This window comes from Eurosta solidaginis, chromosome 1, assembly GCF_040869045.1.
Source record: "Eurosta solidaginis isolate ZX-2024a chromosome 1, ASM4086904v1, whole genome shotgun sequence".
Taxonomy (NCBI): Eukaryota; Metazoa; Arthropoda; class Insecta; order Diptera; family Tephritidae; genus Eurosta; species Eurosta solidaginis.
The window spans coordinates 27180632-27206992 of record NC_090319.1 but is presented as its reverse complement, the minus strand read 5'-3'; the positions used below and the strand labels follow the sequence as shown (position 1 = coordinate 27206992).

Sequence of the window (26361 nt, the reverse complement as noted above, 5' to 3'; positions counted from 1 at the left end):
TAGATCCTGAGTAACTTTTTGGTCCTAATAAAGTTTTGAATTTTTATGTAAAGATATTAAGATTAAATTTCATATAATATTCCATCGAGAAGGAATTAATCAATAAGTTGATGGAATAATTAATAATCCAATAAATGAACTTATTCAATTTAATGATAAGTTTAAAATTCTTGATGAAGGATCAAATACAGAAAATAAATTAGTTATCATTTTCAGTTGAATGAATTAATTATTTTATTTTTAAAATAATTAGATTTAGATGTTTGATTAATTAATGAATAATAATTAATAATTCTAAATATAATAAATGTTATTGAAAATATAAAAAATAATATTAATCATCTAATAGGGGCTATTTGTGGAATTAAAAAATATTAATTAAAATAATTAATAATTTTAGTTTGACATACTAAGGTTATAAATTTAACTAATTTTTTTTTGTTATGAAATAATTTTATTATAAAATTCATTAGAAGTAATTGCTAATTTACTATTAAGTGGTTTAAGAGACCAATACTTGCTTTCAGTCATCTAATGGTGAATTATTATTAATTCATTTAATAAAATTTTTTATAGGAATTCTTTCAATTACAATAGGTATAAAACTATGATTAGTTCCACAAATTTCAGAAAATTGTCCAAAAAATAACCCAGGTCGGTTAATTATAAAATTAGTTTGGTTTAATCGTCCTGGTGTTCTATCAATTTTTACACCAAGAGCAGGAATAGTTCATGAATGAATAACATCTGCTGCTGAAACTAAAATTCGAATTTCTGAATTTATAGGTAAAACTACTCGATTATCTAGATCTAATAATCGAAAATTATTATTAATTATTTCATTTGTTGGGATTATATATGAATCAAATTCAATATTTAAAAAATCTGAATATTCATATTTTCAATATCATTGATGGCCAATAGTTTTTAATGTTATTGATGGTTCATTAATTTCATCTAATAAATATAATAATCGAAGTGATGGGAAAGCAATAAATAATAATATAATTGTTGGGAGAATCGTTCAAATTATTTCAATAGTTTGCCCATGTAATAAATTTCGATTTGTATATTTATTAAAGAATAATATAAATATTAAATAACTGACTAATATTGTAATTATAATTAAAATTATTAATGTATGATCATGAAAAAAAGTCGATTGTTCTATTAAAGGTGATGCACTATCTTGAAGTCTAAAAGTGGCTCATGTTGTCATTTAATTTCTAATAAAAGTAAAATCTTTATATATGAAGCTTAAATCCATTGCACTAATCTGCCATATTAGAAATTAGTTAATAAAGGTAATTCAGAGTATCTATGTTCTGATAGGGGAGTATTTTGAGATCATTCAATTGAAGATCTAAATTGTATAGGGTATAAAACTATTCGGTTAGAAATTAAACTTTCACAAATAATAAATAAAAATAATAAGATTCCTATTAATGAAATAGATGAACCAACCGTGGAAGTGATATTTCATGTAGTATAAGCATCTGGATAATCTGAATATCGTCGCGGTATTCCTGCTAAACCTAAGAAATGTTGAGGGAAAAGTTGATAATTCGTCGATCTCTAATTTGCATACTTTAGCCGGAAATGTAAACAAGCGATTTTATTAAGTGAAGTTGGACATAAAGTGAAAAAATTAGGAAGTACTTATACATTTTATTAATATTAAGTGATATTGTACTACATTATGCATAAATCTAAACGAGTTAAAAGTGAAGTGAGACAAATAATAAATTTGCTTACCCAAAGTGGAACAACAGTGGATTCCATTTCGTTCCGCTTTATTCTCCTTTGAGAAAAAGTTGAGAATCCAAAAATTCTCCATTTGAAAATAAAGAAAAATTCCATATTAAAATTGTGCCTTTTAGCTTGAGAATTCTATCAACGGTTATTTGAAATGCATTTGAAAACTAACATTTGAAATGTGAGAAACATTGTGAATCAAAATAAGTGTGATATCTTATCTGTCAACTGCCTGACAGGATGTTCAATATGGATACTTATTAGCGCTTTGACAGGGTGTTCAATATGGCGGCACATAGGGCCGACTATCTTCAGCGGGTGATAGAAAGAGATACAGAATGAGACAGCGATAGTCAATTACAAATCAGGTGATCCAATCACCTTGGAATTTTGACGTCTATGCCGAAGATATCACACTTAGTTTGGTTCACAATGGTGAGAAATGGACTGATTCTCAAATGTATCTTAAACTGAGAATTGACAAAAATGTTTTTTGGGTGTTGGTTGCTACTTTCTCTCCCTCCCTTTTTTCTCTACTGTTGTTTTTTTTTTGCTTCTGATATAGCCACTTTGGCGCTCAGCCGCGTTAATTCGTGTCAGTTGTGGAGTGTAATGTGCCAAATAAAATTAAGCGGCTATGCAGTCCCGGTAAAAAAAGTCAACGTGTCCCCAATGAAACTGAGTGGAAGTGGGTGAGTAAAAAGCGTGTGATCTTTGTACAATTGTATGTGTGTGTGTAGTTTAAATCACAAAATCATTATTGTATGTGTGCGTACGTAAATAAAAAAGTTGTATACAGAAATGTGTATGGCCATGTGTTATGAATTGGCCCTAAAAAAGTTGAAATTTTAATAATGAAATATTGCTAGTACGTGCGTCTTTTTGTTGGCATTAAAAGTGTTGAGAGTTTAAATAAATTACAAATGGTGGTAAATATCTATATAAAGTGCTATTAAGTGACTAAGTTTTAACTTTTAACTTAAAGAAATCTCTGTCGACATTATTGTGTCGCAAAGGTGCTCTAATGCACAGTAAGCATTTGGTGGCTGTTTTCTTTTGAAATACCTTAAAGAACTGACTGACAAATTGAGCTCTTATTATTAGTAGTACCTGGGGGATCGACTTTAGCACGGCATATTTTAACTTTGCCACATAATTTCTATAGCTTCACAATACCTACACAATTATACAAATACAGTAGAATAGCGAAAAAGGTAACTCGCGAGAAAGCTGATCATTCGGCTAAGTTGACCGAGCTTGAGCGTCCACGTCCCGCTCTAAAAAGTTTAAAGTTTCTGAGCTCAGCAATTTTTTCAAATCCAACCGTTTGTTTGGAAATAAAAACAAATGCGGGTATTCCCCTATTTCTGAGAATTCCCCGAATTTCTGTGTGAAAATTATTGTCGGCGTAGTGAGGCGCAAATGTAGTTAGTTATGAGCATTTAAACTTGTAAGTTGTTGTTGCTGTTGTTGTAGTTATAAGAATACTCCCCGAAGGCCTTGGGGAGTGTTATCGATGTTGATGATCCTTTGCCGGATGCAGAACCGCTATGTTCCGGTGCCAAGCCCGACCATCTCGGGAATGATTTGTTATGACCATATGGGACCTTCTAGGCCATCACGCCCTCTCACCGCCACGGATAGGTGAGGTTGAGATTTGGGTTTGAAGAAACTATATATTGCGCTGGCAACCTGAAAGGGTTACGCTACACAACCCCTTGAATCTATTTGGTATTTTATTGGCCTCTTACGACAGACATACCTACCGCGGGTATATTCTAACCCCCTAACCCGCTGGGGGACTTGTGAGTTGTGTAAAGCTTGTGTTAAAAAGAGGGAAAAAACAGAAAGAATCATCGCCATTCAGACTAAATTTTGTATCAAAAAGCCGACATTTTAAGAAAAATTGATGAAGCTATTCACGGAAATCGATTGACGTTGGATTACAATGTTTCTAAAGCGGCGATTTCAAAAATAAAGAAAAAAAACGTCAGGGAATTTTAGAGGTAGGGGCAAACACGCTCGAAGTCAGGGAATTTTGGAGGCAGTGGCAAATACACTCGAAGTAACAACCAAGAAAACTCTACATAAATCGGAACATCCCGTTCTTGAGGAAAGGGTGTATAAATGGTTCTTGAACCAAAGACAACGTAATTGTGCAGTGAGTGGTTCAATTTTAAAGTCAAGAGCTAAACTCCAATATCCTGAATGCACCCCGGAAAAAATTTTAGGACATTGAAAATTGGAACGATGATCACATTACGAAAGATGGCGAAGATTGAGAAGTGTCCGATAGTGATAACGAAGAATCAAATATCGAGCAAGATATGCAACAAGAGAAAGTGAGTTTTTCGGAAGCAGTTGAATGCACAAATACCTCGATAAAGTGTTATGAGAGCAAAAATGATGCAAATCAGATATAAGATCTTATTAATATGCAGGCGAAAATTGTCAAAAGCTATTACACAAAAGGAAAAAGCAAACAAATCCCGACTGCTTCTTTAACCCAGCGCTTACAAAGTAATAAGTACATATCGACGTGCCATACGAAAAGTAACACTTTCAAACAATTTTTTATAGGATTTCTTTGTAAAAAAAATTTGAGTGTTACTTTTCGTATGGCACGTCGATATTTACAATGTGAATAAATTAATATGTATGTATGTTCTGTGAACTTGAAATCAGCCAGTGACAATATAATAAGCAGCAAGGCGAATTCAGTACTAGGTGTTGTTATCCCAACAGCTGATTGCTTCTTCTTGATTATTTTCCATACAACGCCTTGTACAACAATATGTCAGTTAATCGAAACCAATGAAAATTTTCTTTTGACTTGACATTCTTCTGCACGACGAATTGGTTGAATTCGCTTTGCCACCACCTGGTATGGATTCACCTTGGTCAAATCGAACATCGCTCTAAACAAACAGCTGTGAGAGCCGAATGGAATAATCAGAAGGTGACCGTTCCATCAGTAGCTTTTGAACGGCGAAATTTCCTTGGATATTGGCTGCCGCAAGGTGAGGGCAAGAATCGCTATTTGGACGTTAATAACTACATTTTGTTGTATTTTCATCTACCAGGAGACTGTCAAATAATATTGTTACGAATGTCAGTAAAACTAAGGGGTGCTGCTATCTCTAAGCCGATGCTAAGTAGTGACGTGAATTCACATCAATAATTCAATCATTATGTATCTACATAAACGAAACAATAATTGCGTCTACACATATGTACCATGTATGTATACCAGCAGCGGAGAGTCAATGCACAAACACATGCATATATCTTATCTGTCACAAGAGAGGGCAATAATTTGTGCAAGTATTACTCAAATGAGAAATTATACATTTGTAGTTGTAGCTGAGTAATTTATAACTAAGTAAAATTCTGGAAGCGTCTAGAAGATGCCACGAAGAAATCACAGAGTATAAAAGCATCAGCGGTAGAGGCGCTATGGCAAGTTTCGATTCAGACGCTATCTAGCGAGCAATAGCAGTATTATTTTGATAGTAGAGTTTCATTTGAGCTATCAATCAGTTTGGTTATTAAGCAAGCTATTCGTTGCAAAGTTTGAGTTTTATTGTGAAGTACTTTAATAAAAGCCATTTTGCATTATTAAATATTGGAGTTATTTATTCAACAGTTTAGTGATTCGAACTTAGCAGAGGGTTGCAAATAAGAGGATTTGCAAGTAAATTCGTTACAATATTTTATATATTTTTATTCTGGAAGCTGGTACTGAAGATTACCATATTTCTAGCCGCAGCGTAGTCATATTATTCAGTTGGTATTGAATATTTATTTACATAACAGTCTGCTTTAACCCATCACTTGTTCACAAGTCAACACACTACATTTATTTCCTGTCCAAAATTGTATTATTATTATTATCATTATAGATAAATATTTGTTGGGCGAAAAAAAAATATCAACACCTCCCCAGACGCAAAAACTCTGTATGGTCACTTCACACATGAACGATACAAAGTTGGCAGCTAAATACACATAAACCATCAGGATGACCATCCATTATCCTTAGGGGCATTTTTAGTCTTCTTCGCCTTACTTGTGTTATTTTTACGGTTAGAATTTCAAGTTTATTTGTTCAGTACGTACATTCTCTTTTGGCGAACTGAAGGGGGTGCTAAAGGGGTAAGCACCCCCTAGATGAGAAGCAAATGGATATTGACTAGCTGATTCGGAAATATGTAATTAGGGTATCGATGAACGAGTGATTCGAATTAGTCTTTAAAAGTGAAAGGCAGATATAATTACTAAAGTGATAGTCCACGTATTCCCGTTATGCATGATAGTTCAAGGCTTAGACCGGTGCTCATAGTCTGTGACTGTGTCTTCTAAGGCGCAGCTCTTTTTATCCATGGCTGTAACTGAACAATGATAGATGAGATATGATATAAGTCACTACTCACCATCACTCCTAGCTGGTGATAGAACTTTTAAAAAAATTATCGATGCCGGTACTCATATAAAATACTCGGATCAAAGTATCGATGCTAGTACTCATAATCAGTAAAAAGTATCGAGTATACTCGATCCAAGTGAGTACTTCGGAAGTTTTATCAAAAGTGAAACAACTTTTTTTAAATGAGATGTTATTTTTTGAGTTTAGTAGAAAACAAGTAAGGAAGTTAAAGTTTGGACCAGACCCAACACTATATACGTAATTGAGTTCTCTTATATATATTTTAAGGAAACGTTACGAACATTAAATGATTTAATATATTTTTGATCGAATTATGGCTTTCAAAAAAGTATATTTCTCCCATGAAAGCTTTCCAGTGAAAATTCATCTGCCTTGCAGAAGCCGTCAGGAGCCGGCATGAAATATGCAGGTGTTGTCCTATCAATTTGTAAGGAAAATAAAAAATAGCACGATGCAAATTGGAAGAGAAGCTCGGTCTAGATCTCCTCAGAAGTAAATCGCGTCAAGTATTTTTTTCATGGCACTAAACGATTTTTGGAGAAATTAACTAAATAGAAGGGGATTATAACGATTTTCCTCTATTTCGCTCTATTGCATGACAAGTTTAAATATATTGAGATTTTATGGAGTTAGCAGCTTTTCATTATTTTTTTGGGGCTAGGGATTCTGGACAATAAACACGTCCTTTCTTTTTACCACCATTATCAAAAAGTCGGTTTAAATTGAGTGCGGAGCTTTTACCGCCTCGTCGACAATCTCATTTGATGATGAAGTTGTGGTGTTAATGAACTGAACTTTGTTGATCTTAAACATGTAGATCATCGGCACTTGGTAAAGTGTCGGGGAAAAGTATCGATACTTTACTCACTACTTGGACAAATGTATCGAGTACGAAATACTCGAGTACTTTTTGGAAAACTATCGATACTACTTACTCATTACTCGTACCGTTCTATCACTACTCCTACCAATACTCGCAAATCACACATCCATACACAGCGCTCTTCATTTAAGCGGCGACATTATAAATCATTGATTACTGATTTGTGCGGATATCTGTGGGAATAAGCTTCTATATAGGTGGCTATGCTTAGGGGTTAACTGTGTGTGTGATTTCCTTTATTAGTAAGGGTTATAGCGATTGAGACACATACATTAAGCAACCACGATTTGGTTGAAGCTGTCGCTGCGATTTACTGTGATTTAACGCACACCGCCTTCGTGAATAAGTTCTGGAACCGCCTTTGGAATAGTTACGAATGTATTGCTAAAGCTATAAATGTTGTTGTTACCATCACAATACATATAAGCTGCTGATATTTACTATACCTGCGATATATGTTGCATTCATCCTGGGTCACCCTCTTCAAACAAAAACACTTTTATATCATTTTCGGTTATGATGAAATCAAAACATGCATCCTCATGCAATAATTGCTCATACTTCTATCCAAACACAAACTCTACAGTGAAAACAATGAGTCGTAAACTGTCTCGCAAGTAGTCCGAATCGTAGACAACTAATGGGGTACTCATGACAACATGCGTTAGAGGGGGGCATCCAGGGGCTATAGTTTCAGGTCACAGATTATGCCGCGCATGTACAAGGCGATGTTGCAACGGGTACTGATATATGGCTCTATACTAGAGTCTTTACAATAATGAGAGCCTTTTCATGATTTTTTGGTCTGAATGCTTTCTTATATTATTGTAATGCTGAGAAATCGGGAAGCATCAACCAGCTAGCTCTTGGTAATTCCTAGATTTCTGGGAATTTAACAGAAATTGTTTCACTATCATTACGCTTCTCTCCTTTATGAAGACTATTGCCCCGCTATTGGTGTCTGTCCTGTGGCAATTTCGAGCGCTGTGTTTTCGGCAGTTAATTTCTTTTAAGCTCGCCGACCATATTGGAGATGAGTAGCACACAAGTGGCTGGCCGATTGCTTTATAAGAAGCTATAAGCGGGGCAAATACAAAAACCAAAATCCCCTAAAAGCTACAATACAGCCGTCGTTTGCTAAGTTGGCTCGAGATGCATCTGTACAAGCGATTGCAACAGACAACCGGAAGAACTCCGATTTTTTTTTTCATCCTATTAAGTCTGGTACAGTTGTAGTACCTACGTGGCCTAAAAGTGCCACATAATAGTCCCGGGCTCAGATGAGAAAAAACTTCGAAAAACCCCAAGCAAGGGTCGGAAACCCCAAACTATCCTCGATAGACCAATTAAAACTTAAGCATGGAGTTGTGAAATTATCTAACCGTAATCGAACTGCATAGCATAGCTTCCACGGAATCTTAAAACAAGGAAAGTTCTGCTTAGCAGACGCTGCAACTATTGAGCAGCTTAAATTTGCGGCTTACATCAAGCTCCATGCAGAAAAAACCGCTTCGCGGCAACCTTTCCTTTCATACGACAACTCCTTGAGCCAGATAACTAGCCTATTGCCACATCATATCAGTCCCACTTCTCTGTCGCTTCTCGAGGATATGCCTGACTTTACGCTTGCTCAGGGGGCAGTTGTCGGCAAAAAAAAATTCTCTTATATCTGGGATAAAGTAGAAGGTGGTAAGAATACTGGAAAGGCTCCAAATTCGAAAGCCCGTAGCCCATTTCAAGAACCATGATCAACGACCGGTCCGCAGACGCCTTCCTCTCAATATCCACCGAATGTATGCTCAGCCATGACATTCCATGTCAAGGTGCTTTTAAGATCGTAACGGATACCAAGCAGCGATGTCCATTGTATTGACCCTAACATGGAATCGATCATCGGTTTCAGAAGCTGCAAGCCTAAAACAAAAAGTTGCACAGTGCTTTTGGAACCGTATATACTTCGGTATTTCCAATAACTAGGTTTGTAATTGTTATCAGTTTGGTATTTTTCGGACTAGTTGTGAACTGGTATTTTTCCTTACTACTTTCGTATTTTAGCCAAGGAAAGAAGAAACATATGCGCCACAAGTGTTTCGCGTAGCTACTACAAAGTGTTTCTTACACCACATACACGAATCGATCACAACCGTTAGATAAAGGTGAAGATGAGTCGCAGTCTTCCATCATCGTAGTAGAATTTTCAAACCAATTGCCAAAAAAAGTTCATGTCCAAATGAGCGCTTGTCTAGCGGCAATGAACATACCCAATCCCATGCAACGTTAAAACAATTGATGTATCATCGTATATACCACCTAAGACTTTCCAACAGTATCCACCTAACAATCAATGTAAGTTAGACTAACATCTGAAAAGTTTTTGTACTTTACTGGTGCTTTTTTCCAATTAAAAATGAATTGTTTTCTTATGTTTTGTCTGTTCAGAAATGTTTATTTAGGACTCTGCTAACTGTTATACGCCAACCCCTCGGTAGCTGATGGTTGTTGGTTAGGTTGGTTGGTGAAAGGTTATTTCATTTAGCTGTGAATTTACTCATCTATAAGTGTGGCCACCCAACTCCCCCTGTAAATAGGCCATAGTTACGTTGATGTAGCTGAGATGGACATTGGCTATTTATGTGCATGTATGGAATCGCAACGTGTCTTGCTTTGTTTCAATTTGAAGTTTTTCAAGAATTTCTACTTTAAGATAAAAGCCATAAAGAAGTTTGAAGTATTCCTGCCGCTATTGTTGACAGATGTTAATGGATGATAGTGATGTTTGTACACATACTCCATGATAACTTTATTGTAAACAGATGATTGGTTGAAGATGATTGGTGGTGACATCTGCTACAGTGATTTGAAAGAAGTCATTCAATGAAAGTTTTGGGTTTGCTCAAGAAAATTTAAGCATGACGCCGGTGCTTAGTAAAGATGTTTGTTTCATATACATACATAATTAGTTTACGATCTATTTACCATGGGATCTTAATGAAATTTAAATTGGCTGAAAAGAGGTTGGTGTTTTACTGTCGGTTAAATGAGCCCATATATAAATTCATAAAATAATAGTTTGAGTATTGTCCTAACATACCGAAGGTTCTAAGTAGAGCTTACGACTTTTCGAATTCAATCGAGAATTAAATTTCTCGCTAGATTCACGAAATACTTTAAAGGGTCAGGAGATCCACGTCCACTTTAATCGCTTCAAAATCGTATGAGGTACATAAATATTGCTAATGTAATTAGGGAAATATTTGGGGGTAACTTCGACACTATACCGGATTATTTTAAAAGTTGGAAGAATTTTTATACTCAGAGTGCTTTGCACACATTAACTTTGATTGGATAACGGTTGGTTGTACAGGTATAAAGGAATCGAGATAGATATAGACTTCCATATATCAAAATCATCAGTGTCGAAAAAAAATTTGATTGAGCCATGTCCGTCCGTCCGTCTGTCCTTTAACACGATAACTTGAGTAAATATTGAGATATCTTCACCAAATTTGGTACACGAGCTTATCTGGACCAAGAATAGATTGGTATTAAAAATGAGCGAAATCGGATGATAACCACGCCCACTTTTTATATATATAACATTTTGTAAAACACAAAAACCTGATTATTTAGTAAATAATAAACCTAAAATGCTGAAATTTGACATGTGGACTGATATTGAGGCTCTTGATACAAAAAAAAAAAAAAATTGTTTAATGGGCGTGGCACCGCCCACTAGTGATAAAATCTATTTTACAAATATTTTTAATCATAAATCAAAAATCGTTAAACCTATCGTAACAAAATTCGGCAGAGAGGTTGCATTTACTATAAGGAATGCTTGGAATTGAATGCTTAAAATTAACGAAATCGGTTAAGGACCACGCCCACTTTTATATAAAAGATTTTTAAAAGGGTCGCGGACGAATAAAATAAGCTACATCTTTGCAAAAAACAGCTTTATATCATTGGTATTTCATTTCTCAAGTGGATTTAAAACAATAAATAGGAAAAACTGCAAATTTAAAAAAATGGTTGTGGCACCGCCCCTTTTATGACTAAGCAATTTTCTATGTTTCGGGAGCCATAACTCGAAGAAAAATTAACGGATCGTAATAAAATTGGGTACACAGATTTTCCCTATAGTAGAAAAATGGAGGTGATCGGTTAAATACCACGGCAACTTTTATATAAAAGATTTTTAAAAGGGTCGTAGACGAAAATAATAAGCTATAACTTAGCAAAAAATAGTTTTGAATCAATGATATTTCACTTATCAAGTTTTATTGTAAGAGCAAATGGGGAGACATTTTTTTTAAACAGGCGGTGCCACGTGTTATGTAGAGAAGTAATTTATCTGAAATGAAATGTGCAATTGAAGCTCACGCTGAGTATATAATGTTCGGTTACACCCGAACTTAGACACCATTACTTGTTTATATTCCTTTTATATTATTAATTCGGAACCATTTTTGGCATACTATTCCCAGGACACTTCGAAATTGTTTTTGGAAACATTCTGGACTATTTCCTGATCATCTCGGGTTACGTGGGAATCATTTCTGTATTGCTTTCAGCACTATTTCTTTTTACAACAACAACAACGACAACAAGAATTTAGGACAAGAGCCACGCTCCCATGCACGACCAAGTTTTAATTCGTCATAACTTCGAATCTCTTTGAAGTAAATTATTTATATTTAGGTATCTTTTTGGTATATGTATGTCAATTTGTATATGGCTTTGCAACGTGTCCAGTGACATGACCTACGGGTAATTGTGTAGACGCCTCTGATAACTATCGAAAATTCATAATCGATCTTAATGAATTTTTTAGGGTAGCTTCATTTGGTCTTTATAAAAAAATGCTTTATAAGTGCTATATAGCAATATGTATAATATTTTTGAAAGGAGTTGAAGGCTTCCCAGGGTTCTATATATCCTAATATGGATGAAATAGATATGCAATGCTTCGATTAGACATCCTTCATATACGTATACAATATTTGGCATAGTGAACCTAGGTATAAAGAAAATGGGTTGAGGGTGGGTTGGTTGGTCGGGCAGCATTGGGAGATACCGGACCCGAGTAGCGCTGGAGGCGCCATTTTGATATACGTTCAGTGTTTGGTGAGGGTAGGGTGGGAGTTATAGAAGGTAGGATAGTGGGAGAAGCAAAGCTGTCGAAAGATCGATATGGAACTTAAGAGCAGCATAAGATAGTGTTAGGGAACGAAGTGAGGAAATAAGGGTTTTTAAAAATGTTAAAGCAACACAGACAACAGTTGTGACAGAACAAAATCCGTAGTGTTCTTGTTTCTCCACTGAAAGAAATGGTGCTAGTAAAATCAACAAATCGGTTGTTGTTCTTGACTTAACGGAGATTAGGTGAAATTGATCGAATTATGGTAAATTCAAGCGAATTCTTTGCCAAACGAACAAATTAGTTCAGTCATTTCAACAGAAGAGAAATTGTCGTTCTTAAGTTAACAAATTTCTGATCAATCTAACTGATTTTTCTGTTAACACAACTGATCTTACAGGTCATTTCAACGGCGATCAACTGTCAATACATGAGCAAATTTCAAAGTGAATTTTACGTTCACTGCGCTCTCTAATTTGTACTTATGTATGCTGTGTACTATATGTATGCACATATTTACGTATATATATGGCGGCCGCCGTGGTGTGATGGTAGCGTGCTCCGCCTACCATATCGAGGACCCTGGGTTCACACCCCGGGCAAAGCAACATAAAAATTTTAGAACTAAGGTTTTTCAATTAGAAGAAATTTTTCTAAGCTGGGTCGCCCTTCGCACTGTTCGTCAAGCACTCCGAGTATATTTCTGCCATGAAAAGATCTAAGTGAAAACTTATCTGCCTTGCAAATGCCGCAACATAAGTACGTTCGTACAAAGCTGTCGCAACAATTTTTTTTTTTGTTCATTTGACTACTAGAACGGTCAAATACGAATCAACGAATTGTACGCAGTTGATTCAACATCTTGTTGCGTTGGATAAAAATTGACAGAAATTTCGGTTGAATTGACCCGTATTTCGGTTGATTTCACCAGTCTTTTTCTTTCAGTGTCCTTTATTGTGAAATTTTGTTTTTTGGATCTTTCTTTTTTGGTTTTTTGTGTTTTATTGTTATGGTTTTTGGGATTTCTGTTTTACACTTGTCTTGTTGTTTTTAATGCTATTTTTAAATTGATGGGGCTTGTTTTTTTATTGTTTGTGTTTGTTGATTGCTATTTCTGTAAATATTTTTGATGTTGTCGTATTTCTTGTTGTGTTGTTGTTTTAAGTGTTCGTTCCTATTGCTGTTTGTAATATTTTTCCTATTTTTTAATTTATGTTTGTTTGTAGCTTTTGTTTTTTTTTAACGGTACTCCGAAGCCGTATTTAAAAAATGTTACCATCTTTATGAACTGAGATGTTTTGTTTGTGACTCAATCACAACAGAACGGCTTAACAGATTTCCATGAAATTCTGGAAAAGATCTCCTGGCTATATTTTTTCTCGAAAAAGACGAGGTCAAACGCCTTAGTCATATAAAAATCGTGGGCAGTGCCAGGGACTTACTCTGGATCATCCGAACTATTTCAGTTTGATTTATAAATAATATCTGCATCGCCTCCACCCTGTTTTAAAATTATCTCCGGATAACTTCGGGATTATTTTCAGGAGTGATTTGGGATTATATCAAGACTATTTCCAAACCATATTGGCATCATGACGGGACTATCTTCTAGGGGTTGTTTTCGGAAAGAGTGTACTATTTCGGAGCCAATTTGGCATCATGGTGCGACTATCCCACATCTTATTTGCATTGTTTTCGGAAACACTGCGGATTAATATCGCATCTATTTCGAACTTATTTGGAGATATTTTCACGATGACTTTCGGTATGGTTTCAGGACTATCTTCGGACCATCATTATCATCATTAATTGGCGCTAAACCACCCACGCTATATCAGCTGATTCCCATTTGGGATAATTCTGGCACAATCTGTCGATCATTTGGGAAATATCTTACGATTATTTTAGATTGTTTGAATTATCATGTTGCGACGGTGTCAACAGCTTTCAGTATTGTTTTTTTGGACCATTTCACAATCTTTATAAAGAATATATTGAGGCTATGTCCAATATTTACATATCTTTTCCTTGGACAGCCAGAGTTATTTGGAAAGAGAATTCATTGAAAAAATGCCTTGGTGTCAATTAAAAATTATTATCGCAAACATAGCAAGATATTTGAAATAAAATACGCTTCACCTTTTGTCATAACTCTATTTTAGTAATTTAATAGAATAGTATATAAACAAATATTAATAACAAGAAAAATTATAGCAAACTAAATAAAAATTTTTACCGACGTCTAAAGCCACCAAAACCTCCTAAGCTTGGTCCGTCGAATTCTCCTAACCCTTGACCGCCGAAACCACCAAATCCGCCACCGAAACTAGATGCCGACGCCGAAGCGCTTGCCCCACCAAAACCACCAGCCCAACCAGTGCTAGTTCATACTTTAGGCGCCGAAATATGAATTGGTACAAGCAAAAATTTCATCACATGCACTGGAACTGGATGAGGCACTTTTATGGGTACCGGTACCTGCACTGGTGCCAATTGATAACTGTTTACTGCTTGTGGCAAAGGCACCTGTATAACCACCTCCAAAACCGCGACCACCGAATATTTTGAAATGCGCTCTTATAGGTCAAGCGAATATTCCGACGAGTAGTATTGCAGCAAAACTGGTGATTTTCTGAGGGTGAAAAAAATCATACATTAACATCATTTATTGATAAAAAAACGAAACAAGAAATGATCAGGATCAGAGATCGCAAATAACAGCTCCACAAACCGTTATTTAACGAGAACTCTTTAAATGTCTGTTAAATGTCTGTACTTCTGGTTTCGGTTTCTGCATGGCTCAATTATATCGAGCCCTACCCGCGAAAAAAAATGTTAATTTTTCAGGAGACATTTTTTTACTTATTTCGGCACTCAAAGCTGACAATTGTCTGAAACTCGGTACCATTCCTTTTTATTGCATTACAAAAGCCATGCAATGCGTAAAATTTTTTTATCAGTGAGAGATCACAATTTTTTGTCGCTTACATTTTTTTTCGCTGTCAGCATAAATTGCTCTTTCTCAAAGATATGGCGGTTACCTTAAAATATAGACATTAAGAACACTATTGTTAGTATTTGGCAGTTATTTTTAAGCTATTGCATTGATTTTATCGCGGGCTTGGCGACTAAACCAAAAAACCGTAACGGATATTTATCAAAAAAGGTTCGAAAAGGTTCGTAAAGGTTAGGTGTTAACAACAGGCCAAATACATAAAATTGGATCTCTATCATAAACAGCGGTGGGCACCACTACATTTACACGGTTACCAAATTGAAAATGTGTTAGTAAACACGAACGCGTAGCGAGCACGAAAGCAAAATCAATTATTTATTTAGTTTGATTTCAATGCTTGAACGTTAAACACGTGTCACACGCACTCTTTGGTACTCTGTTTCAAGCGCGCGTGCGACACTTCCTCACCGTACGACCATCGAAATCAAACTAAAAGAGCTGTCGTTGATTTTCACGAAGTAGCCATTGTGCTATCGCTTATCGCGTACACATATGGTCGCTTACAAGCCAACCTAATAAAACCGCACTGCGTTTTTTTAGCGCACGCAAACAACCGGCGTTTTTTGCCCTAACCCAAATAAGCATGCGTTTCAACAATGTAAAGCATGTGTGCAAACATGAACAAAAATTGGAAATCGAGTTAGGTTTTCACGCGTTGAGTTGCTCTCATACAAGTTGTATGTGCATGAGACACTTTTGACAGAAAATGACTTGCGTGCGTTTATATTAGTTTCGCTTGTTAGCAGGTGCTAAGCTCACGCCCACCCCGGATCATAAAGTTAAAGTTAAAGTAAATGTTAAAGTTAAAGCGAAAGTTAAAAATAAAGTTAAAGTTAAAGTGAAAGTTAAAGTCAAAGTTAAAGTTAAAGTCAAAGTTAAAGTTAAAGTTATAGTTAAAGTTAAGGTCAAAGTTAAAGTTAAAGTCAAAGTTAAAGTTAAAGTCAAAGTTAAAGTTAAAGTTAAAGTTAAAGTAAAAGTTAAAGTTAAAGTGAATGTTAAAGTTAAAGCGAAAGTTAAAGTTAAAGTTAAAAATAAAGTTAAAGTTAAAGTTAAAGATAAAGTTAAAGTTAAAGTCAAAGTCAAAGTTAAAGTGAATGTTAAAGTTAAAGCGAAAGTTAAAGTTAAAATTAAAAACAAAGTTAAAGTTAAAGTTAAAATGAAAGTTAAAGTTAATATCAAAGTTAAAGTTAAGGTTAAAGTTAAAGTTAAAGTTAAGGTTAAAGTTAAGGTTAAAGTTAAAGTGAATATTAAAGTTAAAGCGAAAGTTAAAGTTAAAAATAAAGTTAAAGTTAAAGTGAAAGTTAAAGTTAAGGTTAAAGTTAAAGTTGAAATTAAAGTTAAAGTGAATGTTAAAGTTAAAGCGAAAGTTAAAGTTAAAAATAGAGTTAAAGTTAAAGCTAAAGTGAAAGTTTAAAGTTAAAGTTAAAGTTAAAGTGAATGTTAAAGTTAAAGCGAAAGTTAAAGTTAAAAATAAAGTTAAAGTTAAAGTGAAAGTTAAAGTTAAGGTTAAAGTTAAAGTTGAAGTTAAAGTTAAAGTTATAGTTAAAGTTAAGGTCAAAGTTAAAGTTAAAGTCAAAGTTAAAGTTAAAGTCAAAGTTAAAGTTAAAGTTAAAGTTAAAGTTAAAGTTAAAGTTAAAATTAAAGTTAAAGTTAAAGTAAAAGTAAAAGTTAAAGTTAAAGTGAATGTTAAAGTTAAAGCGAAAGTTAAAGTTAAAGTTAAAAATAAAGTTAAAGTTGAAGTTAAAGTTAAAGTTAAAGATAAAGTTAAAGTTAAAGTCAAAGTTAAAGTAAAAGTGAATGTTAAAGTTAAAGCGAAAGTTAAAGTTAAAATTAAAAATAAAGTTAAAGTTAAAATGAAAGTTAAAGTTAATATCAAAGTTAAAGTTAAGGTTAAAGTTAAAGTCAAAATTAAAGTTAAGGTTAAAGTTAAGGTTAAAGTTAAAGTTAAAGTTAAAGTTAAAGTGAATGTTAAAGTTAAAGTGAGAGTTAAAGTTAAAGTTGAAGTTAAAGTTAAAGTTAAAGTTAAGGTTAAAGTTAAAGTTAAAGTCAAAGTTAAAGTTAAAGTTAAAGTTAAAGTCAAAGTTAAAGTTAAAGTTAAAGTAAAAGTTAAAGTGAATGTTAAAGTTAAAGCGAAAGTTAAAGTTAAAGTTAAAAATAAAGTTAAAGTTGAAGTTAAGGTTAAAGTTAAAGTTAAAGTCAAAGTTAAAGTTAAAGTTAAAGTGAATGTTAAAGTTAAAGCGAAAGGTAAAGTTAAAGTTAAAAATAAAGTTAAAGTTAAAATGAAAGTTAAAGTTAAAATCAAAGTTAAAGTTAAAGTTAAGGTTAAAGTTAAAGTTAAATTTAAAGTTAAAGTTAAAAATAAAGTTAAAGTTAAAGTGAAAGTTAAGTATTAACTTCTCATTTATTCAATAAAAGTAAAAAATTTGTTTTCTTATCGGTCACCACGCTTAAAAAGGTTAACTTGAATTAATATCAAAGACAAAACTTGAATTAATAACAAAGAAAACAAAATGTTGCATAAATATTATAATTGCATAAGTTGATAATATGCAATAGCTTTACCGCGGCAGTCCCCGAGTGCCACACGTTCTTTTTATTTTTTCATTTTCAACCAGTTTACAAAGTAAAACAAAAAACATATAAAAAAACTTAAATTATTTCATATAAATACATTTGTATAGGTAGTTCCAGTTCAATTTGAATTAATTGCACTTATGTATAGTAAAAAAATAGGAACTTCATATCTAAATTTTAGTTGTCAAAAGAACTATTTGGAACTTCAAAATAAATTATTTTACATTATCCTCCTCATCTGTTTCTGGTAGAATATCTCTAATATCTTCATCGGATTTCAGATTCAAATATTCTTTTAAAATTTGTGTGGGATTATGTTTTTATCACAGAGGTCTTCAAGTTTTTTATTAAGCTAATGAAATACTAAGCTCCCTATAGTGGAAGAGGGCCATTGGTTAATAATGAAGAGTTACGTCTGAATTGTGGAATTGATTTCACATCATATTCTTTGGTTTCAGAGCATTCAAAGTATCCATATTTAAATTTAATAAAAGAGCCGTTTTTCTCGAATGAAGCGGAACGTAATTTTTGGAAATTAATTCTAAATATGAGTGGAAACATTTCACTTGCAAAACTTTTCCAAACCTTAAAATGAGAGCGATGCATGGCGATACACATATAACTTGTTGGATTGGTCCTAGCACTACCAATCATGGTATACCATTTTGTTGGATCCCAAACAGTTCTTTCACGAATAAAAGACTCAATAGTGCTATGAATCGAGTCTACTGGCATCATGGTATGTCCAGGTAGCAAATATGTTATTTTGATATTTTTAACAAACACTGACTTCTCCAGGAAAAACGCCAAGGCAGCGAGCATGGCTCTGTTCCGGCTTTGACCTGCAAAGCTATCACAGTAAAAACTTATTGATTCGTGAGTTTTTCTTTCATCTACTAATGTTAAATAGTGAAAAATAATTATGCTAATTTCATTGCAACCCCTTTTTCCATCAGATTCTCCCCAAAGAAAGCAATATCCATTTTGGTGCCGTTTTCATACACACTTTCGTTGTAGTACGCATAGTTTCGGGAATAGAAGAAGTTAACGCTTTTCCCCTGAGGAGTGTTAAGCACCTTTTGAAGATCAAAACTAGCACATAAAAACCCGGGATTTGATTTCCCTTTTTTTTTTTGGTCGTCCAGAAATAATTCTTTGGATTTTTCCTTGGCTTGAATGTGATTTCTGTACTCTTCAGTATGACGGGAATCAATTTTTGCTTCATTGTCCAAATTTTTATAACGCTCGCAAGTCACGCACTTATCTTTTTTGTGCAAATGAAATCCGATATGAAATTCATTGTTGAAAATATTTCGGAAAACTCGCAAAGATAACTTGTCTGATTCTTGGTTGATGCTCTTTAAATGTTTAACATAACATTTATATAGCCCTGCTACATTACGAAACCCATGTGAAATATACAGTTTATTGCTCTTATTACGGCAATAATGAGAAGCCACTGCAGGCAACTTTTCAACAGAGCTGTAAAACTGTGCAATCATTTGAAATTTTAAATCATTGATTCTTGCTCTTCATTTATTCATTCCTTGTTAAGCAATGTGGCTTAAAAGTTAACCCATTCGTCATTCAGTAGTGGAGAAAAAGAATGCACTCCTGAACTCATTCGAAGAAAGAATGAAGTAATTGAATGAAACACAAACATTTTTCAACACAGAATAAGCATTCAAATGAATGCAGCCTTTGCTGAGTGGGCACACACTTTTCTGGTACCAATAAATTATGAAAAATGTCGTACATGTACAAAACACGCTCAAAAATCTCACATGGTTGCATTTAATTAAAGCCCCTTCAAAATATCAACACAAAAAATTAATTATTGTCCGTGATGAGCAGTTTTTTTCCATATTTAAATGATAATAAAGTACGAAGAAGTTAACTGGAAAAGTATCCTTATTGAAATTTTCCTAAAAATTTAATAACAAAAAAGCAAATGACAAATATTTCAACATCTCTGTTCCGAAAATTGTCATCTTCTAAAAAAGTGTTGCCAATGTGTCATATAAAAGCCCTGCTTTAAAAAATACTAGCCTACACGTGATTAAATAATTGAAGAAAAGGAAATACATTATAAAAGCTCCTAAGTTCCTCCATATATGCTTCCTAACGGTATATGGTCAAATATTGTACCTATACTGGTTTATGAGTTTGTTAATTGCAATAGCAATATAGTATTTTCTAAGAAAAATATTCTTCTAAACACAATTGTTTGTAATTACAGTCATTTAAGGTAGGCTCTATAGGTAGTTGTAGCCTTCTAGATAGGAAGAAAATTAACTTTGAATACAAATCTGCTTAAGTAAAATAGAGTTCAACCAAAACAATTTCAATTTTTGCCAGGCTGTAAAAAATTGTAGTCCGATGGAGCCAGTCAATCTCTTTGTGGGGAGGGAAATTAATAACCTCTGAAGAGTTTCTCCCAATGGAACATTTTTTTTTTTTGTGGAACAGATGAAGGAAAACGGGGAAGATGAATCAGGTGTATAGAAAAAACCTGAATCGCCGTAGGACGATGCCATGGAAATAGATATATGTTTATCGAAATGCTCGGAACTAGGAAGCTCCAACGAAATCGCCGATAGACCTATGCACTTTGGTGTATTTAAATGACTTAAACTCAAGTATCTGTGTTTGTTATATTATCGACAAAAAATATTCACAATTTACTCTATTTGGCCAATGTACAATGTGTTCATTTACAAAATCCATTTTACAACAATAGCAAAATAAGCAGGCCATATAGTAACATTTTGACATATAGCAAGATAGCAATAGATTGTCTTTGCGAAGTTTCAGACAAATTCGACTATATCTTCATGTCTTTGGAATACTTTATATAATCAAGAGCCCTATGGTTTTATGTAAGCGGGTTTTCTGCGAGATTTACCTAAAAAGGAAACCAATCAACTCATAAGAGCCTAAAATTTTTTGATCTCACACTATTAATTAAAGAAAAATCAACCCAATTACGAAGTATAAAAAATCTGCTATGAAGTACTATTTCTCATATGTCTTATATGTTCGGACAAAATGAAGATGATTTAAGACTTTCCTGGTTTATAATTAACTACTTGTTTGTTTTCGAAATGGTACCATCGCAATATAACAGTAAATGTTTCTTTCTTTTCAGTTTCTATTAAACAATCAAAATAATTGATATTAAATAATTATAAGCCGATGTTAAGTTCATGAATTCTTAAATATTAAACTACTTCAATAATTAGAAGGGACTATTTTTCCTATTGATAAATTTTACGACTTTTTTGCACCCAACTCCTAAATTGATTTAACATATCTGATGGCAATGAAAGTTACTAAAAAATAACCTTGGGGAAAAGGTATTTAGTATTGAATGGAAAAAAGTGTGCATTTATTTCAAGTTTACATTCATTAAAGATTGGGAATGGTTCTTACATTCCCACTCTATATTGAATTATATTTTACCATTCAATAACATACACACTTTAGCTTTGAGTTAAAGTATTTTGAGCCATTCAGGAATGGAGATTTATAATATGCAACCTTAAAATCATAATTTTTTTTAAAAGAATGCTGATAGAATGCACACTCACCCCAGGGGGTCAGAATATACCCGCGGTAGGTATACTTGTCGTAAGCGGCGACTAAAATACCAGATTCAAGGGGCTGTGTAGCGCAACCCTTCAGGTTGCCAGCGCCATATACAGCTTCTCCAAACCAAATTGTCAACCTCACCTATCCGCGGTGAATCCTGTTTCACTAATAGACGAGTCTCTGGCGACCCAAGCTCCTCATGGAACTTGGGGATGGGGAGGGAGGGATGATGGCCTGTAGGTTTAATGTGACCATATAAATCGTTCTCGAGATTGTCGGGCTAGCACCTTAATGGTGCTGTGTTACCGGAGCGTACCGGATATGTATCTGGCAAAGGACCATAACATCGATAACACTCCCCAAAGCATTCGGAGAACAACCTTATCGCTACAATAACAACAAAAACAGAATGCACACTCAATTGATTCAATCTTTTTACAGCTCTGCTTTTCAATGAATGCTTTTAATATATATACTTTAGCTATGTCTGATTTGTTATGGAGTTCCTTTCGTACCTTATTTTCAACAACATTGAAATACTTAGCATTATCCCTCACTGCTATTAACAATATTTGCGATATACTCAAAGTACTTAACAAAAATGTTTGGCACACTTTTATGGTTTTGTCGTTAAAATTTATGGAGTAATCGTAGCTAAACTTTTTCTTGGGACTTGTTGATCTCACCCTCTGGATATTCTTTCGTCTTATACATGAAAGTAGCCAGTCTTTTTGCCTTAATTTATTTCCGATACCCCAAAAGTGTTTATTTATGGTAATTCTGTCGCTCTCAGTGAAATTTTTCATGCAATAATTTCCACATTTTTCGGTAGCACAGAGGTTTTTTCGAACTCCAGTAGACCGCTTTTTTCTAGTTAGGAGTCGCTTAAGTATTGGTTTTTTCTTTTCATAGCCTCTTTTCCCAACACAAATTTCTGCTTCGCAATCGTCCGTTTGCTCCGTATCAGTATCCGAGTACGGTACAAGAGCGCCTTCCTAGCTAAAATTAAATAATTTGCAAAATACATATATATATAAATATATGTATAAATACACTTACGTCTAGTTCCAAATGGCTCATAATGTATACTAATTAGTTCTAAACCGCGATAATTGCCTAAGCGCCGGCATAGAATAAAAAACTAAGCGCAGGCAGAAAATAAAAGGGTAAGCGACAAACCGCGGTCAAGCACAATGTACACAAAATGAGTTTGGCGGTTACATTGAAATTATTTCCGCTGCAACTAATTAACGAGAATTCCCAGAACTACAAAAATTTCCCAGAATATGCATATGATTGTAAACTATCTATACCCTGCAAAAATTGTTGGATTAAGTGTTCCATTTTCTTCACGTTGGAGTACTCTAACAATACTCCTTTGCAATGCGTTTGCGGACCACCATCAGCCGATCATTGCTCGTGTTTTAACGACCGTGATCACGACACGATGACGATCGAACAGAGTTGTCAAAAGTAAAATTTTGCATACATATAACAGATAATAAAATTTTACTATGGCAACTCTGATAAAATGCAACCGCGCACTGGTTTTATATATACATACTATAGTATAGAGAAATATTAGTTTCTTTATTCACGCAAATGCTAAATAACATAAGAATATTTGTATTATAAAATATAAAAGTTGTATTGCCCCTCTTCATTTACTTTCATTTTAAATTAAATTCACTCCGATAATTCTTTCCGAAACCCCTCTGCAAAAATCATTGGATCATGTGGTCCACTGGAGTACTTACCATTATACTCCACTGTAATGCAGCAATGGACCAACTCATGTTTCTACACGAACATACTGTAAGCCGATCGTTGCTCGTTTTTAACGATTGTAATCACTACACGATGTTTATTGGACTGTGGGTACTCCATGGATTACTCTGATGTAATGCGGAGCTGGAGTATATGGTCCAGTCCTAGGACATCGCAATGTTAATTGGACCATATTTTTTGTATGAACTTTGGTTAATTTTGGAGCACTCGGTTGGTCCATAGCGAGTACTCCACATATGCATGCATGGAGTACTCGCGATTTTTGCAGGGAATTCTTCTTTAGTTCTTTGGCATATGATCCTCTGTGGGTGCTCAATGGGGTACTACAGTGAAAGTACTTTGGAAAGTACTCTCACGTATGTACTCTATGGAATACTCACAAACAAAGCGAGAGTGGGATCACCTACTCCTCTCCTAGGACATCACAATGTTAATTGGAGCACATTTTTTGTATGAATACAGATTAGATTTGGAACACTCCTATACTCCTAAAGGAGTATTCCTTACACTATTTATGGAGTACTCGCGTTCTTTGAAGGGTATGTGTAAAAAAGTAAAAATCGATAATAGTGTCGCTTACCTTTTTTTCGCGGGTAGGGCTCGATATGGTTGGCTCATTTCATCAGCTGATTTTATTTTTTTTTCATTTCACTGGCATAGGGATTGTCAAAAGGAGATGACAAACGCAAAATGTACCAAATCAAATTGTCAATTCGTTTTTGCCGTCGTGCTAAAGTTTATTAAATAATATTTCACAACAATTTAAGTTATTTCTTTTTTAGTAAATGCATCTAGTTTAATAAATAATATTTCACAACAATTTAAGTTATTTCTTTTTTAGTAAATGCATCTAATTTAGCGTCTTATTTTCCCTCCATTCCAACCTTTCAACCTTGTAAAGTGTGTTTATTGAGTAGATTTAAACGTTAATCGATTTGTTAATGAAAACATATGGTTCCTTTATAGAAAAGTGTCGATTTGTTGTCGGAAAGGTATTGAACCTTTATCGAAAATATATCGAATTGATATCGTAAAAATATCGAAAGATTTCGATTTTATTTCGGAAAAATTTCCATTTTTTGTCAAAATATATCGATTTATTATCGAAAATATATCCATTTTCTATCGAAAAGTTACCGACAAAACATCGGTTTCGAAAACAAGTCGATATTTTTGCTATAACAATTCGATATTTTGAATATTTTGCACACAGCAAGTATACTTTTTTTTGGAACCAATCGATAACAAGAATAAATATTGATTTATCATCGGAAAAATATTAGTTTTTTATCGAAAATATATTCATTTGTTGTCGAAAAGTTGCGATAACAATTCGATATTTTACAGCTAAATCCTCGAAGAAAAATGAAAATTTTTCCGATGGCAAACCGGTAATCGATATGCTTCGATATGATATACTTTTGATAACAAATCTAGACTATCCGATAATAGTAAGACTTTTCGTATTTGTAAATGATTTTTTTCAAAATTATGCTAAATTTATTATTATTAGTCACTATTGAATGATCCCAAAAATATCCCGAAGCGATCTTAAAATAGTCCAAAAATAGACCCCGAAATGTTCCCGAACGACTTCCTGAAAGCATTACTACAAAAAGTCTCGCAATGATCTCAAAATTATCCCGAACAATTCAGAAATTGTTAAGAAATAGTGGCCGCGATCCGGACAAAGACGATATGGTGTTCATCTTGAAAAATAACAATTTTTTGCATACCCTTATAATGACCTAATGTTAATTTTAACATAACAGAAGAGAGATTCACCATTACCGAAACCTATTAAGGTCGCAACTTAACAGTTGTAAAAAGCCTAAAGGGCCAATTACTGATACTTAGCATAGACTTGACTTGACTTCGCGTAAACTTGGCAACTTAGCCACGATTATACTCCACTTAGCGCATACACTCTGGCATCATAATCAATAAATGTCAATTTGTTTGACAAAATGTCAAAATGAAGTGGAAAGAAACAAGTAGCATTTAAAATGTAAACGTCACTTAGAACTTACAAATAAAATAAAAATCCAACAGACTTCTAAATCAAGTTAAGTGGCTAAGTTTTGAGTAATCAGTAATATGCAATGTTCATTTAACAGAACTGTAAGTGACAGTTCTCAAGCCAAGTCAAGTCTATGCTAAGTATCAGTAATGGGCCCCTTACGCAATAAATCACTATAAACGATCTCAGTGATACTGAGAAAACGTTTGAAAATAAAAATTAATCACTGACAAAGCCCGAAACAATTAAAAACAAAACATATCACACTGAGAACGCCTTTTATTCTTCTTGTATAAAAGTTGTTATCCGCAATCACCCGAATTGCCTTTTCTGGTTAACCGTTAAATGTAATCGCTAAATGAGATTATAAGCTCAAAGCTTCTTCACCTGAAATGTATGACAACGTGTATTAAAAAAAAACTGTTTTGAATTTTTTCATCATAGTGTTCTTGTGAGGCTGATTCTGCAGTTTTTGGACTACAATTATTCTAAATATTTCGATAATTTTCTCAAACGTCTTTTCATTTCGATAACTACTTCCGATTTGCCACCGGTAAATGAAATAATTATATTTTTAGTATTAAATGTCCAAAGCAGATAAAACCCAACATTTATTCACGTACAATATTTGGCCGTCAACTTACGAAGCTTCTCATCATAAAACACGAATCCGGCAACAAAGCTTATTCACCAAAAATTTAAAACTGAACTGCACACAAAATGCGTATGAACTTTTATATTTCAGAGTCAATGTTTTGGTCAAAATGATCACTTATCATTGACAATACAAATAGAACGTCAAAGAGGCAAGGGAATTCCGATTTAATAAGTCAAAGATGAAAATTTCCTGTTAGTCAAGCAGTGGCACACTGGCCCATATGGCCTTCACTAGCGGTTAAAAGTAAAAATTTTAGGTGTAATCAAGCGAGAATTTTTCATTTCCTATCGATGATAATGCCCAATTTTAGTAGTAAACTTTGTCAAAAACTGAAAAGATAATGGAAAAAATGTATTTGTAATAATTTTTAGGCAATTCACAAAGTCTGCTATCCATCGTGATTTGTCATGTGTTCTTTATTGATGTTTCGGATACAAAATAAAAAAATATAATTCAGCAGCTTATGTACATTATACTGTAACGAATTTA

At 33.9% G+C, this 26361-nt stretch overlaps 1 long non-coding RNA gene across 1 annotated transcript; it reads right to left on the bottom strand.

The window, feature by feature from the left end:
• Nucleotides 1–14364: 14364 nt before the first annotated feature.
• On the bottom strand, nt 14365–23952 carry LOC137238934 (uncharacterized). Its single transcript, XR_010949249.1, has 2 exons — nt 23775–23952; nt 14365–14857 (listed from the first exon to the last, which is right to left on the bottom strand). It is a non-coding gene; the product is annotated as an uncharacterized lncRNA (long non-coding RNA).
• Nucleotides 23953–26361: the final 2409 nt, after the last annotated feature.